The following is a 15984-nucleotide window of genomic DNA, read 5'->3' on the forward strand; positions in this document are numbered from 1 at the left end:
GTCCCCGTGGGTACTGAAGCCCTTCTGGATTGCAGGTAGGAAATGATAGGCCATCTTCTCCCTGAATCCTGCCACTTTCCTCTTCCAGAGTGACAGGGAGCCCACATCCTTGTCCCCTACATCTCAGCCATCCACAGATTTCTTTCACTAACAAAGGCAGCTCCAACCTACGATGATGTGACAGCACTCACCCATGCAGTCTGTGCAGCAGTGCAGGGTTGATGTCCTCACAGCACCAGCCAGGCCCTGTTTATGAACCTGAGATTTTAACTCAAGCAGGGTGTCAGAATGTCACCATCGGGAATTTGGCTTCATCAGGGGAACAGGTTACTTCTGCATCTTCATCCCTGAGGCCAGCTCTGCCTTCTCCTTGGTGCTCTGTCATTTGCTGAACCCAGAAACTTTCTGATTATAATTATTGTCTCTGTGAGTAAGGAGAGCAGGGGTCTGGGCTTTTAATTTAACCCCAGTCTGTTCTCTTGCCTCAATTTACCTCCTTAACCAAGAACTGCCTCAGAAGAAATATATGATCATTTGAAATGGTCACTTTCTGAATAATTTTCAAGCATATTCTTTATTAATAATTGGAGATCATTGAGTACTACATGGCTCTCTTCAATGTTATGGTTAGGACACAGTCTCCAGGAGACTGTTTGAGCTGCTGTGCTTGCAGTACTATTTTGAATGCCTGCTGTATGCTTTATAGTCAGTCATGAGTGTTTTTTTTTTTCTGTGCTGTTGTGTGTCTTAGGAATAGAAGGCTGATCTGAAACACTAGAGTAGATAATCATAGCTCCACATTCATTCTTACAATCCAGTTAGCTTTCAGACTCAGAACATCATGAATGATGGGGAATGTGTACACTCAGGTGGTCCTTTTACACTCCAAAAATGTGGTCTGCTTCCTTGCATGCTCCCCTATTGGATCTGCCATCATTTACCAAGGTGCCTGAGTAGAAACGGGCAAAATCAGACACTTCAAAGTTGGATTCATTTAAGAATATGGACTTTCAATCTTTGTTAGATGTCTGGTGATCAGAGTTTTGTTTCAGGTCCAAACTTTCCTGTGTCAAATACACTAATATTTAGTAACTCCCAATGCCTAGTAGGTTATACATTCTAATACTTTTCAATATTTTTTATTTAATTCATTGAAACTTGGTCATGATTAGTCTGAATATAAACATTGTTGATTCCAGATAGGGCCTTCTAGTATTGTCTTTGTTTTTAAGTTTGCAAGCTTTTGTCTCTTCTACCAAACTGTTGGACCATTGGGTCATCTTTACTTCCAATGTCAAGTTAGCCTTCGTAAACATAGTTAGCTTTCTGTTGTGATGAACACCATGACCAAAGCATCTTGGGGAAGAAAGGATTATTGGGCAGGATCTCAAGCAGGAGCAGAGGCAAGAACCTAGAGGTACACTGCTTTATGGTTTGCTCCCTCTTGCATGCTCAACTACCTTTCTCTTATAGCCCAGGCCCACCTGCCAAAGACACTACCCACAGTGCTATGGTCCCTTTACATCAATTAACAATAAAAAGGTGCCTCACAGACGGTCCATGTTGGCTAGTGGTTTTCTTTTGTATGTTTGTTTGTCAATTTGGGTAAACAGGGAACAGAAACTCTCAACTGAGAAAATGTCCCTGTAAGATTGGCCTATAAGCAAGTCTTTCTGGCATTTTCTTGATTAATGATTCATGTGAAAGTCCCCAGCCCATTGTAGAGGTGCCACTCTTAGGCAAGTGGTCCTGAGGTGTATAAGATATAAGGCTGAACAAACCATGGGGAGTAAGCCAGTAAGCAGCTTTCCTCCATGGCATGATTCTGTATTCCTGCTTTGAGTTCCTACCTTGATTTTCTACAGTGATGGAGTGTGATGTTAGGAGTACAGGCTAAAATAAACCCTTTCTTCCTCAACCTGTTTTTGGTCCTAATGTTTTATCACAGCAATAGAAACCTCATCTAGGACACATGCTTGTAACATGGGGTTCTTTGTCTTGACTGGTCCTGCCACTGCTTCTGCCCCAAATGAACACACAGAGACTTATATTAATTGTAAATCTACTGGCCAGTGGCTTGAGCCTGTTAGTGGCTAGCTCTGTCTTAATTATTAACCTATTTCTATTAACTTATGTATTTAATTTATGTATTTCCATGTGTTCTTGACTTACCAGAGAAGTGTCTGGACCTGCTACTCCTTTGGTGGACTACATGATGACTCTGTCTGCCTATGTTTTCCACAATTCTCCTCTTCTCCTAGTCCAGCCTATCTTCCTGCCTCTACTGGCCATAGTGTTTTATTCATCAACCAATAAGAGAAACATATATATATATATATATATATATATATATATATATATATATATATACAGGAGGACATTCCCCATCACATGCCCACAGGCCAATCTGTCCTGGTCAGTCCTTCAAATGAGGTTCCCTCCTCCCAGGTGACACTGGGTTGTGTCAGGTTCACAGCTGAAGCTAACTTTAACAGCACTCACAGGCAACTGATGCAGAGATGACCTCAAAACTTGTGTTTGAGTTGGAACTATGTTCTAACACTTGGTGATTCCAGTGTCTACTTCCTGTCTTCTACTCTTTTACACATGCAATAATGCCACTCATGCATCTGTCTATTAATATTTTTCTACTCAAGATTTCCAGGTGCAATTTATATATTTTTTCTTTCTTTGCTTTGTATTTTGTTTTGTTTTGTTGAAACATGTTTTCTCTGTGTAACAGTCCTAACTGCTCTGGAATTATCTCTGTAGACCAGACTGGTTCAAACTCACAGAGATCTGTCTGTCTCTGACTTGCTAGTGCTGGGATTAAAGGTATGCGCCACAACCACACAGCTAATTATATTTTCTTAATTCAACTTCTTAGTGGGAAACAAAATAACTTTGATTTGAAGAAGTCAAATATACCTAAATCTTTAGTATTTATTTTTTGCTTTGTTTTGTTTGTTCATCTAGACATCTTCTATTTTTTTGTGTCCAATGCTCTTGTCTTCATGACTCACCTTTTTTTTTTTTACATATTTCTAATTGTATTTCAAGGAATAACATTCCTTCCTTTGGTATCAATTACCAATGATGTATTCATTAACTTCTTGTCTTGCTTCCCACACAAGCTGTCAGGGTAAATCTGCTACAGGAAAACTGTGAAACTAGGATAAATACAATAGTTTTGTTTTTAAGAAAAATGAAATTTTGTGAAGAAAACAAACTCCTAAACATGTTAAACTGTGATATGTGGCCTTAATAAATACCTAAAAATTTATATTGCTATTGCACAACCAAACTGAAAGAAATGTTCATCACTGTTTAACACAGTAGGCCAAAGATGGATGCCCCAATGTTACAGAGGAACCTTGGGCAACTGTCCAGGCAGCTAGTAGTTTCTGTCATTTCTTAGTTTTGGAAGTTATTAAGCTATACTTCCTGCTTACTCAGGTAATATTCAATCATTCTCGGGTCTCTGATGGAGTTGAAGCTATATTTAAAATTATAGTTTTCCTTGTTATCAAATTCAGAAAAGAAACGCAGTGTAACGTGTATAAGGTTGATAGACATAAAAGGATAGTTTTGGGTTGGTAATAAAAGTTAGGATAGAGAGTGAATTAGGTACAAAACTTTGGACTTACCAAGATAGGATAGATAATGGAATATTTTTCCTGAATTCGCCAAATGCAAAGCACTGCACATTGTGAGTGCAATTCTTACCTGATATTTGTTCTTATTGTATATGATTTTACTATGTTAAAATTAAAAATTTTCCTTTTTAATTAGACAAAAAGGGGGAAATACTGTAGATTATCCTTTCATACACTGTGAGGATGTTTTCTGTCATTATTAACAAAAAACTGATTGGTTAATGGCTAGGCAAGATTTTGGGGGCAGAGAGAATGATGGGGATAAGAAGGGTGGAGTAAGAGGAGAAACTATGAGACACAGAGCAAGCAGGATGGGAAATATGTAGATGAGATAAACAAGTTTCCTAGCAGCAATTAATAGAAATTGGTTAATTTAAGTTATAAGAACTAGTTAAAAACAAGCCTAAGCTATCAGCTGAGCCTTTGATTAATCTCTGTGTGGTTGTTTAGGGAGTATCTGGTGGGAAAAAGCTGATTAGCAGTCTAGGTGGAAAACTCCTTACACAGACTGGTCTATGGATGTCTTCAGCCAGCCAGGATATCGAGGACCCAGGCTGACGTGTGGATCCATTTTTCAAAACTAAATATAATACATTTATTTTCATTGTAATCATTAACAAGGTAATTGTATAACTCAAGGGGAGTCACTGTAATATTTACACAATGCCTCTATCATGTATTAATGGTATGCCTCCATAACACTTTCTACTACCAGAAACGGTGATCATGAATGATCCTTCATAGACATAATAGAATATCAGCTATTTCACAAAGGAAGGCAAGATGGAGAAAGAGACAGTTGTGGCTTTGAGCATTCTTCAGCTTCTCTATTAGGTAATAATGGTCACCATTTGGTGAGTGAGAATCCACCTGTGCATGCTGAAAAAGTCTTAGTGGATCAGATATTACATGCACCAAAAGAAAACTATCAAGTTTTGTATTTTGTATGCTGAAAGGATAAATGGACCTTTACCAATGCCTGATCTCTTTCTGAGTATGACAACATTTAGTCAGATGTTCGTCTCTGTGAATAAGTATGAAGGGACTGATAACTGCATAACCAAGGGTGAGAAACTCTGGAACATACAGTATTTTGGAATAATTCTCTATGAAGAAAGTAAAATATAAAGAAATAAAGCAATCTGCCCAGTAGAAGAAAACAAAGCAGAGCATCAGCAGGAGGACACTCTGAGCAGCTCTCAGCTCAGGGGGGTTCTGTAGAGAAGCTTGGAGTTCTGAAGGTAGAGGACATGCTGGTGGTGCTTGTGGAGAAGAAGTACCATGTAGCCACTGGCCCCTCCCATGGCACCCTGAAACACAGCATCTCTCAGGACCATGAGGGTAAGAAAAATCCATCTTGTTATCCAGCTTTCTGGCACAAAATAGCAATAGTTGCCCGTCTTTTTTATCTGTGTTATGTTCATACTGTTGACACTTTTAATGTAATATGGCAAGTTCATGCTGATCAAGGAATTGAGATCCAGAAGAAGAGCATTGCGGAAAGAATGTGCTGTGGAGTCTTTAGTTTGAGCCTCTGCCACCTGGAGTGTCTGGGACTGATGGTGATGGCCTGGACCGTGGTGAGAAAACTACTGGTGCAGATGGAGAGGCCCCGGGACACTCTTGCCAGGTAAACAACAACTTTACAACTGGTGTCATCTAAGAAGTTTCCAAAATTAAAGGCTTCCATTGTCTTTGACATCCCTTTTGAAAGAAGCATTCCAATATTTGTGAGTGCCAAGTGAGCAAGAATGAGGTGTATAGGTTTCTTCTCAGTGCTTTGGAACATGAGTGTGTAACTCACAAACATTAAGATGTTCCCCATGGTGCCAATCCCAGTGAGACAGAGGAAGACTGTGCCCTTGACAGGATCCAAAACCATTCTTATATCTGAGGCAGAAATACTTGACCCAGCAAACACCTTTTTGAAGAAAGCATCAGTAAATCATGATCAGTATCAGCAAAAAATCTTTTAAATCCTCTCACTTTTCTGGAGGATAAGGGAATGGTATATATTACTGTTCAGATTTATTGACACAGAACTTCCTTGAAGACTTGTTCTCAAAAATCTCACTGCCCAGCTATATATTTAACTTATAGTATAAAATCTAATCTACTTGTTCAAATGTTGATATATCTCACCTATGTTCTGTCTAAGCATGCCCAACGTAGCATCAATGGCCCCAACCAGAACGTCCCCAAGCATTTTATGTTTCATTCTATCACATTCCTGTAACTCATGCTAACCTGTCTGCCTGTGCCATGTGGCATATAAAACATCTGTGAAGTCCTCTTGTTTTAGCATATTGTATACCTTTCAAGTTTAGCCACATTTTAGTTTCTACAGCACCTCTTATTTGTCCAGTGTTCCATTACATCTTTCAACTAATGAGTATAGCATTTCCTATGTTTCTTCCCTTTTATTGTACATTAGATGCTTAGGTCTCAATATTTCCAGCTATATATTGAAAACCAAAACTGTTTTTATGATTATATAATGAGCCACATAAATTAAGATTTTAAAATTACCTTCCTCAGACCCAGCTTTCTACTGGAACCTTCATACTGGGAGTGGATGTAATCACCACAAAGCCTTAGGCCCTGGAGTCAGGAGAAAGGCTTATCTTAGCTGTGGAAATGGAGGATCATAGCTACATACGTATGTCTATTTCCTAACTTTTGTTCATAATTTCTGTAAAGTTTATGACTGCTAGGGTGGAATTTGGAGACAGTTACATCCCAAACTGTAAATAAACATCTCCATTTGCATACACATATGCACATATAAATTTCATTTTTATTTAATGCCAGTAAAGATCCTGACTCAGAGCTAAATCATGTAGCTAGTTTCAATGGTAGCAATTTTAGTACTTAGAAATATTCACTGGTCTTTTGTAGTTCCTCAACATCGAGTCAAAGTATACTCCTTACTAGATAAGATCCACTAGTTACACTCAGCGGTAAAAACAAAAACAAAAACAGTGGAATCTTGAAATTCGCAGGCAAATTCACGGAACTAGAAGAAACCATCCTGAGTGAGGTAACCCAGTCACAAAAGGACAAACATGGTATGTAATCACTCATATATGGATATTAGGCATAGAGCAAAGGATTACCAGCCTACAATCCATACCATCAGAGAAGCTAGGAAGCAAGGAGGACCCTAAGAGAGGCATACATGGTCCCCCAGAGAAGGTGAAAGGGACAAGATCTCCTGAGCAAATCAGGAGCATGGGGGCAGGAGAGAGGGAATTAGGAGAAAGAGAATGGGAGAAGAGGAGAGAGGAGAATATGAGGGAGCAGGAAAACTGAGTTGGGGGGAAATATAGGAGAGCAAGAAAAGAGGGAGCCATTATAGGTCTCAAGAGAAATCTTGCACTAGGAAAATGTCCAGAGATCTACAAGGATGACCCCAGCTAATAATCTAAGCAATAGTGGAGAGGCCACCTTAAATGCCTCCCCCCTGGTGATGAGATTGATGACTACCTTATATGCCATCCTAGAGTCTTTATTCAGTAGCTGATGGAGGTCGAAGCAGACATCCACAGCTAAACACTGAGACAAATTCCTGGAATCCAGTTACAGAGAGGGAGAAGTGATGAGTAAAGGGATCAAGACTAGGCTAGAGAAATCCACAGAAACAACTGACCTGAACAAGTGGGAGCTCATGGACCCCAGACTGATACCTGGAAAATCAGCATAGGACTGACCCAGACTGCCTGAACGTGGGTGTCAGTGAGGAGGCCTGGGCAGTCTATGGGGTCTAGTGTACAAATGGACTTTGGGAGCCCATTCCACATAGAGGGACACTCTCTCAGGCTAGACACACAGGGGAGGGCCTAGGCCCTGCTCCAAATGATTGACAGCCTTTGAAGACCCCCCATGGAAGGCCTGGAGAGCAGAAAGTGGATGAGATAGGGGTTTGGTGAGGGGCAGAGGAAGAGGGGAGGGAGAGGGAACTGGGATTCAAATGTAAAACAAGATTGTTTCTAACTTAAATTAAAAAATACGTAAAAAAAAAAGATTTACTAGCCATGACAGAATCAGCAAAGGCATTCAGGAGTGAATATATTATTCTCCACATTCATAAAATGTACCAAAAAATAGGAGCTACCATGGCATTTTCACACATATATATCTTGTATTCTCATAACCACCTTCACTGTCCTACTGTCTCATTTTTCTTTCCAGTGCTTGGCATTTTAGCCATGTAATAAGGCAAGAGAAAGACACAGAAGGAAAATAAAGAATAAATACAGATGTTTTTTATTTGCAGGTGACAATAACCTATACTTAAAAGACCACAAAGACTATACCAGAATACTCTTGAAGATATGATAAATGATTTCACAAAGACACAGAATATGTAATCAACATACAGAAATCAATATTATACAGTACCAGCTAAGAAAGAACCCAATAATATTCACAATATTTACATTAAAATAAAACAAACAAAAACTAGCCACCCCCAAAACAACAAAAACAACAAAAAACCCACAAATGTGTAACAGACCATGGTAAGCTGTTATATTTGCTTTTCCTCTGAATCATTTTCCCGAATTCTTTCCCCAAAGTTTTTTTTACTTTCTTTCCTTTTTACTAGCTATTCTAAATTCTAAAGCATAGTTTATATAAAATGTGCTGTCTCTTCATGTCCAATGAATTGAATTGTAGATAATTAGTGTGTCTGCCTAAAAGGAAAATGTAAGTGTTAATTGTGACATTGCCAGAAAAGTTAGTTCCACCATTTTGGCTGAATTTAAGCAAGCTTTTACTAAAATTTTAAATAATTGACCAAGATAGAATTTAGTCAAGACCATCACCTGGAAACGTGGCAGTTGCGTGGTTTGGAGACACATATTGGTGAGGCTTCTATGCACAAAACCACAAAACCATAGACCACTGCATATTCCCATGAAGATTTGTTGTTATTTTCCAGGAACTACAACTCCCAGGATCCCGGGAGGTTACCTGGTCTTTAGGTAGGTAGGATTTACAGGTTAACTTCTAGTCTAACAGTAAATCCGTATCTGAGGTCTTGATCTTCTTGGTTTTGTTTCTTATAACAGGATTTTAGTCACTCAGACTGACCTTGAACTCACAACAATCCTTCCCCCTCAGTTTCAGAGTGCTGGGATTAAAGGTATGAGCTCCCAATCCACTTTTGAAAAGCAGGAAATTTCATTCAGGAAAGAAAAAAACATATACATGGGTGCGAGGGGATTTCCTGCCAGTCTCTTACTCTAACAGTTTTGTGTCCTATAAAATTGTTTCATAGAGCTAGAGAAATGGCTCCAAGATTATGGGCACTGAAAACTCTTCCAGAGGTCCTGAGAACAATTCCCAGTGAGAACATGATGGGTTCTAGTGCCCTCTTCTGGTATGCAGGTGCACATGCAGGTAGAATGATGTATACATAAAAAATAAATAGATCAGGATTCAAACTTTGGGATTTGTGCATGTTTAGTATTCTTGAAATGCAATTCTGCAAGCCTCCTGACTTTCCTTTATATTAAATATTAAAGACTATTCTAGATCTCTCTCCTGAGGGTCTCTGACAATTGGAACTACATAGAATAGGCTTGTACCTAGGTCAATACCAGGCAGCCTCAGTCTTCTAGGAACATGAGTTATTGCCTTTCATCTCCCCTGACAGCTGGGGTTATTTGTACCCCAGCCATTGCATTATAGAGACAAGAACACTGCTGTAAATTCTTAGCACATAATGAAAGATGCTGCAGCTTTTATAGCAATCACAGTAGTGTAAAGGAACAAGCCTGGAATAAAAAACAAGTAGTTAGTCAGAGATTAGAATGTAGTGTCCTGAGGGACTTGTCAATTCTATTCAAAGCTCTTCTGTCTATCAGTCTGTCTGGGACTGCCTGCTTCTTTCCATCCCTCTGTTCCTTTCCACAAACTTCAGTGATCATATTTATAAATGGTGTCTGTTTATTTTTTCTGACAGGAATGAGTACCATCAAAGGAAGAAGGCACCATAATAGTACAGACTCTTTGAAAGTCGTTTAGGGGTGTAGGTTTTTTCTTTTGATTGATTCTTCTCTTATACAATAAGTCCTGACCACAACCTTCCCTCCCTGAACTCTTCCCAGCCCTGCCACCTCCCCTCTCCCCAGATCCACTGCTCCATTTCCCTTCAGAAAAGAGCAGGGCTCCCAGGGATATCAGCAAAATACAGCATGAGAAGATTCACTAAGACTACTTAAAAAACCCTCACGTCAGATTCACTAAGACTAATTACAAACCCACATCACACTGAATGAGGTAACCCAGTAGAGGGAAAAGGGTCCCAGAGTAGACAAAAGAGTCAGAAATACCCCCATTCTCACAGTCAGGAGTCCTATAAAACCCCAGTTCAAACAACCATAACATATATGCAGAAGACCTGGCACAGACCCATGCAGGCTCCTGGATTACTGCCTCAGTACTTAGAAGCCCCTATGAGGACAAGTTACTTGATTCTGTAGGCTGTGCTCTCCTGGTGTCCTTGAACCCTCTGGTTCCCAGATTTGTTCCTTCCCTGTGGGAAACCCTGCAGCCTGGTCTCAGATCAGCATATAAGCACCTGTCCGGTGAGTTTCCGAGGGGCCAGGCACCCATGGAAAGGAGCAGTAGACCACAGGACAACATAGGAATTTGCAAAATTAGTGCAGCTAGCAGGCTCTTTCCTGTCTCATTATATATTCTTTGAGCAGGTTTAATTTTACTTTGTCAGTCATATAAGCAACAGCTGTAATTTTTCCTGGAAATTCAGTTCTTTCCAGAATATTTCCTCCTAAGATTCATCAGGGTACTAATGCTCTCAAAACCCTCATGTGGAGTTGCTAACTACAACTCATTCTGAGAGCTTTTCTGACCCAATAGAGACAGTTAGGTACATATGAGAAAACAACACTTGGAACATTAAACATGTCTCACGGTTCTGGAAAGGAGAGTAAGACATGCATACACAGAATGGGCAAGAGGCTCAGGAATACACATAGTGCCAACTCTTGAGAGTAAGTTGCCTTAACACCAACCTTATAGAACTAATGGTAGGATCTGGTATGCTTCAAGAGGAAAAATGCAGTGCAAACTGTGGGGCGGGAGATAGATCCATCTTTACCACACACATGACATTGTACCGGAAGAAGTATGGCAGAATGGATGGGGAAAGAGTGCCTTACCTACGTCTGCCTTTCACAGACTGAGACAGGGGACCCTCTTGTAGAAAAGGAAACTGCATAAAAGCATATCTTACACACATGAAAGAATGGTCTGGGTTTGAATATTGCTGTCTTAAAGCATTGTATCCATGTCTATTACTTTTAACTTTGGAACTGCAAATAGCTGTCAGCAAATATTAGGGCTGCAAGAGCAGGATGTGTCTGGCTAGATGTTTAATTGAGCCTGCAAAAATACTGAACTCTATGTCTAGAATAAGGTTATATAGGGGGTAGGAAAGTGTATTTGGGGAAACATAAAGGGAACTCATGGGGACTTTTATAATGATTAGGGCCCCAAACACACCCCCTGTTCTGCAATGTTCCTTGAGCTCTGTCTAATGTTTGGCTGTGGGTATCTGTAGTAGTGCCTTTGACTCTAGGAAAGTAGTTTTAAAAATAGACTTTGCAGGGAGGACCAGTGAGAGGGGAAAGGAAGAGAAGAAAGGGCAGTGAGGACAAGTACAGGGAAGCAGAGGGACATATGCATGAAAATGTTATAGTGGTGCCAATTTTTCACAAATAACAAAAGAAAAACAGCAGTAGCAACAAAATAAAAAAAACATTTTGCATTCTGATAGATGCATAATGTTCCATCTGGATTGGCTTCCAAATCAGCTGGGACAGGGAAGTGAATCTATCAGGCCCAGCTTTTTCAAATTGAAACATAAGGTTCTTGCTCCTTGATTCACTATATTAGAGTGAGATCATCTTGGGTTATAGCAACTCATATCCGGTAAGTTCATGAGTATATATTTTTAAATCTCTTGTTGTTGTTGTTGTTGTTATGAGATGCCTGAGTCTCTCCTAGTGTTGGGGAAGTCCTGTGCATTTGTCAATAAAGCACAGTCTGGCCAATAGGGAATCTAGATAGGTGGGACTAGGAGTCCAGGAGAACTCTGGGAAAGAGAAACACAGGAGAGTCAAGATGTAACGCCATGGGGTAGGAAGCCCGGAAACTTCTCCGGTAAGAGAAATACTTAGATTAACAATTATTGGGTAATTACTTAAGTCAGAGCTAGCCAGTAAGAAACAAGCAAGGCCAACAGCTTCATAATTAATATAGCCTCCTGTGTGTTTATTTGGGACTGATGCGGCTCTAGAACCAGGCTGGCGGGAAGGCTCCCCTCAAAGAAAAAAATTCTTTTTACAGAATGGTGTCAGAAGTGAGATTGAATTTCCACGTAGAATGACAAAAGCTTTAAAGGAATTTTAGAAACAGAAGAACGGAGAGAAGCACAGATTTTTTGATAGCAGCATTTTTCTCAGGTGTTTTGCTAGCGACAAGCCGAGATTCACGCGGCTCGCTTACTAGAGTCTTCCAGACTCGGCATAAAAAGAAAAAAAACAGCAAGGTTGTTTTAAGAGACTCTGCTACGATTAAAAGGTGTGTACCTACAGCCGGAAGTGGCAGCTTTTGCTGGATGTCAGCATGGACTGAGGCGGTAAGCTGGAATCACGCTTACCCCCATCTTGGAACCGGCAGTTTAAAATAGCCGCGGTTTTACAGATAAGACTCGTGGCCAGAAAAACGTAAAGATTTACAGTAAAGTCAGACTTGGATGAACAAAACCTCTAAAGGTTTACAGTGTGTTTAAAAAATATACGTGAGATTGAGAGAGAAAAATGAAATGTCAAAGTGGTAAATAAATAGAAAAGCCAGCGTTGTGGTGGCACACGCCGGTAGGATTTACTCCAGAGGCAGAGGCAGGCGGATTTCCAAAGAAAAACCCTGTCTCAGAGAAAAATAAATAAAAGTAAAATAAATAAAGTAATAATAAATAAATAAGCCACGTAAAGATGGAAAATACACAGAGAGTCTGGATACTGTACACTATTGTGTTTTTCAGTTTTTTGGTTCCTAAGGAAGGAACAACTACTAAAGTACACTTGATTATAAATGCTGCTGAATTAATTGAACTTCTATCTTTTGAAAATGCCTTGACTTCAAAATTTAAGTATAAGGATATGTTACTCGGAAAAGGAGTTTTATTTTATGTTTCCACAGAAAATGAAAAGGTGAGGATTCCTTCCAGGCTTCTGTGGTTTGACGAACCAAGACCCCCAGAAGCAGTGGACCAGGTGTTCCAACAATTGAGGCAGCTAAGATGATGCAGCTTTACAGACCCCGAAAATATGGACTTATACAGGTTTCTGAGTTTTGTCATGATCCCCATGGTATGAACAGCGCCCCCAGCACGAAGCAGTTTGGGATGAGCGACGTCCTAATTCCCATCTTGTCTATAAATTTTCATTTAAATGGGGTTGTTTATAATTGGCTAGTAATCACAGCCAATCTTTTTAATGGTAAAAAAGGGAATTATGGTATGGGTATTGTTTTTTATTTATTGATACAAATTCAAGGTCAATTTTGTGATGCTTATATTTCTCCTCTTGATTAAGTATTGTGCTTATACTGATCTTTTAAAACATAATGCATAATTGAATACAGACTATAGATAGTTACTTATAATAGAACTTATAGTTAGGTAAGTTAGGTTTTCTAGATATACAGAAATATATTTGAGATAGATAAACAGTCTTTAAACCTCTCAAAGACCTTCAGAAAATGGCATTTAAAATGGTTTAGGGTTTTTCTTGACAATGAGAAATGTCTGCTCATGGCAGCACCAATTATGTCTGAGAGGAAGATGGGCATCGAAGAAACTCGTTATGGAGTTTACTTTCAACGTGGCAAGATTAGACATTTGGGCAAGAAACTGCTCTTGCCTAGACTGTTTGACTGTTGCTGTATAATCTGGACATGCAGGACCCACAGAAAAATGACTGCTGAACTCAGTCTTATAGGGTTCCTGCTTCATGGAAGAGTCTACTAGACTTTCTGCAGGAGAAAGAAAAATGACTGACAGACTGCCAACGCAGATGGACAGTTTGAAATTTCCTGCTTTGCTGAGAAGTGTTCCAGACACATTGTGGCCTATGGGCTGAAGATGGATGCCCCAACGTTACAGAGGAACTTCGGGTGACTGTCCAGGCAGTAAGATATCTCTGTCAATCCTAGTGTTTATATACTATCCTTCTGTGGTCTTTGATGGAGTTGAAGATAGATAGTTATAATTATAGTTTCCCTAGTTATGATAAAAGATAAGCTACATATAGAACTTTGGACTCACAAGGATGGGATGCATGATATTTTTTTAGATCTTGCTAAATGTTAATAGACAAAATGTTGTAACTCTGTTCTTACTTGATAACTGTTCTGTTATATATAATTTGACTATGTTAAAGTTAAGACCTTTCTTGTTGTTTAAATAGAAAAGAGGAGATGTTGGGGAAGTCCTGTGCATTTGTCAATAAAGCACAGTCTGGCCAATAGGGAATCTAGATAGGTGGGACTAGGAGTCCAGGAGGATTCTGGGAAGGAGAAACACATGAGAGTCAAGATGTAACGCCATGGGGTAGGAAGCCCGGAACTATTCTCCGGTAAGAGAAATACTTAGATTAACAATTATTGGGTAATTACTTAAGTCAGAGCTAGCCAGTAAGAAACAAGCAAGGCCAACAGCTTCATAATTAATATAGCCTCCTGTGTGTTTATTTGGGACTGATGCGGCTCTAGAACCAGGCTGGCGGGAAGGCTCCCCTCAAAGAAAAAAATTCTTTTTACACTCCTAGACTGTTCTTGTCCTCACACAGGTCCACTTGCCTCTGCCTGCCCAGAGCTGGGATTAAAGGCACATGGCACCATGCCAGAATTATTTTTCATCTTTGTGCTTCTTAATAGTCCTCACTACAGTCTAGGAATGCAATGAACATACTGATTTACAAGTTCAGTACAACGTCACGTGACAGAATGTAGAGGTTAAGGATGGATTCACAAAGAAAACCTTCATATTAAACAGCACCAGGCCTGCGGAAATAGCAGGCAAACTAGAACAGACAAAGTTGCCAGTACAGGAAATGTAGAAATTCACCAAAAATGAAAAGGGGTGAAACTGACATCCTTATACATATGGCAAGTGAACTTTGAAGTTAGAGAAAAATGGACACTTTGTATAGAAATTTGAAAATTTTCTACTTACTTTTAGTTACTTGAAGAAAGGAGTGAACATTAGACAAAGATCCCCCCCCCCAAACTCTCTCATGACAGCAGACGCTGAGCACAGGGAACAAAGCACCTGTGCATTCCTGGCATCACATCTCCTGGAATTGGCCCCTGTTATTTTAAGTGTCAGAAGAAGAGTGAAGGTGACAGGCTCACCCTCTCTCTTCTCCTTGACATAGTCAGACTGATGTGTATCTTTAAGCAAATATTGCATGGCTCAGGTAATTAAAGAAACTGTAGAATCTACTCACCCAGGTGATGAGGGCAGACAGACTCTGGGTCCTTCTGACAAGTGAGCCTTCCCAGGTCATATATGTACCTTCAGTGTTTGTAGAGCACGTGCCACCATAAAATGTCCTCAGGACACTAACACATCACGGTGTGAGGGAAAAGGAAGCCCTCTGCAGAACCCCAGTCCCTAAAGGACGCCGTTCCCTCTCCCTCCTCAATTAGTGTATGTGTTTTCCTCAAAAGTTACCTCTGGATTAATTAGGCATTCCTTGTATCATAGAAACATGTGGAGTGAGAAAGTGAACAACAAGCCTCTCTGTCTAGAGCTCCCCATGCTCCTGATCCCTTCTTTGCCTTTCTAAACTAAGTCTACAAGTTAGAACGGAGACCTGCTTCTGATACACAAAGAAGCCAATCTCTCCCAAGTCCTTGTGGTATGGAGGATACAATAAATGACATCCAGCACTGTACACTAACTACTTTCTGAGCACATCCCAACCACATACCTGAGCAGAACAAGATGTCATTGCTTCATCTGGACACATTCTAGGTCATAGTCTGTCATAAGTGATGGCTTTACTCCTTCTTAGTTAAATTAGGGGTATCCCCAAACCCGATGGACCTGTCTTTTCCAACTCGAATTCTGTCCTAACACAAAGGCACTTGTGATACCCAATGCATGATAAACATGCTTGGGCTGTAAATAGGGAAAGTCCTTTACCTCCTTCATCCTTGTTTTTGAATGGAAAATTGAATCCTGGATGGATCAGGCTATCCCATCACATTTTCAAAGGTGAATACAAATATA

The 15984-nt window shown here is 39.9% G+C and overlaps 1 pseudogene; it reads right to left on the minus strand.

Annotated features, from left to right (window-relative positions):
• Nucleotides 1-4625: 4625 nt before the first annotated feature.
• Nucleotides 4626-5538, minus strand: LOC101844784 (annotated as a pseudogene).
• Between the last annotated feature and the right edge of the window lie 10446 nt (nucleotides 5539-15984).

This window comes from Mesocricetus auratus, unplaced genomic scaffold, assembly GCF_017639785.1.
Source record: "Mesocricetus auratus isolate SY011 unplaced genomic scaffold, BCM_Maur_2.0 Super-Scaffold_100013, whole genome shotgun sequence".
In the NCBI taxonomy this organism is placed as follows: Eukaryota; Metazoa; Chordata; class Mammalia; order Rodentia; family Cricetidae; genus Mesocricetus; species Mesocricetus auratus.